This window comes from Mus caroli, chromosome 1 (genome assembly GCF_900094665.2).
Source record: "Mus caroli chromosome 1, CAROLI_EIJ_v1.1, whole genome shotgun sequence".
NCBI lineage: Eukaryota > Metazoa > Chordata > Mammalia > Rodentia > Muridae > Mus > Mus caroli.
Window position 1 is genome coordinate 65768875 of NC_034570.1, and position 1288 is coordinate 65770162.

Consider the following 1288-nt stretch of genomic DNA (forward strand, 5'->3'; position numbering starts at 1 on the left):
CCCTCAGGATATGAAATTTTTCAAGTCACAATCCCCTGAACAAACTAATTCAAATTTATTTTCCACCTGAATTCAGAAGTGCAAAATCATTAAAAAATAAAAATATTTCTATTGTTCTCAGAAGTCTACAGATAAATCCCACAAATCTTTAAAGGCTTTTCAACAGAACAAGTCCCCAGTCTCTTGGCAAGCTCCTTACGATCTTTGAAGTGGGGCTTCGCATTCTGTGTGCAAGCTGCACTGTTAGCAGAGCTCCAGTCTGAAAATCACCTTCAGGGTGAAGACCCAGCAGCGACCTCTGTCAGCATACACCACTGCCTGCATACCTGCAAGTCTGCACCAAAAGGTCCCTAGGCAGCTGCAACCCTCAGCTGATAATCAGGACACAGATTCAAGACAGGAAGTAGAGGCCAAACACTCCAGTTTACAGATGCTATTCTTCATAAAAATGCCAAGGGCTTTTGTATCAGAAATGGGCAACATGTTAAAAAAAAAAGTCGAGGCAACTGGGTAAATTCAGTGCTGGGGGTTAAAGATGAGGGTTCGGGGTGCTCGAGGCACAGATGAAGACACTTAGCTGCACGTCTGCACACTTCTACNGTCTGGCTCACCTATACTTGTAANTAACCACCCCTGATGCTCAGAGGGACGCCCCAAACGGCATCGCAGCTGCTGCAGGTGTTTCCGAATCAAACAGGTCACAGGAGGCCTAGGGTTTTATGAAGTCTGGGGCTCCTTGTCTAGTATTACACTTAATAATGACCACCTTGAAGTTGGTGATGTAGGTGAGGGCTCGGTTACACCCTTCTCTATTAGTCATACCATTGTGTTGATTAGAAAACACCAGTCCTGCACAGAATGAACAACTGTAGCTTATACAGCCAATGAGGCCACAGGAAGAACTACCCACCCACCCACCCACCAACTAATCTTTAGCCTTCCTTTCTGGATGCATGGTGGCCGCCNGGGGTTTTAATGTAACCAGAGCATCCTTAGGCCAAGGTCCTGCNGAAGACCTTATATTTGTAGGATTCACGATAGTGTTTGACTGGAGAAAGCCCTCTCCTGGCTCGCTCGAAACCGCAGGCAGCCGTCCAACTTTGGTAAATTCCTGTGTCGTGGTAAAAGAACTCCGCTCTTCTGGGCCTCCCTTCAGGGGCTTGGAAATGGAAGGCAGTGCAGTTTTCTCTGGCCGTCCACCAGGCATGGGACCCCAGGTTTCTTGGGGTACATTTGGCTAGCAATCTTAAAGAAGTCCTCAGCAGCATCGAGAGCAATGAGCCGGTCC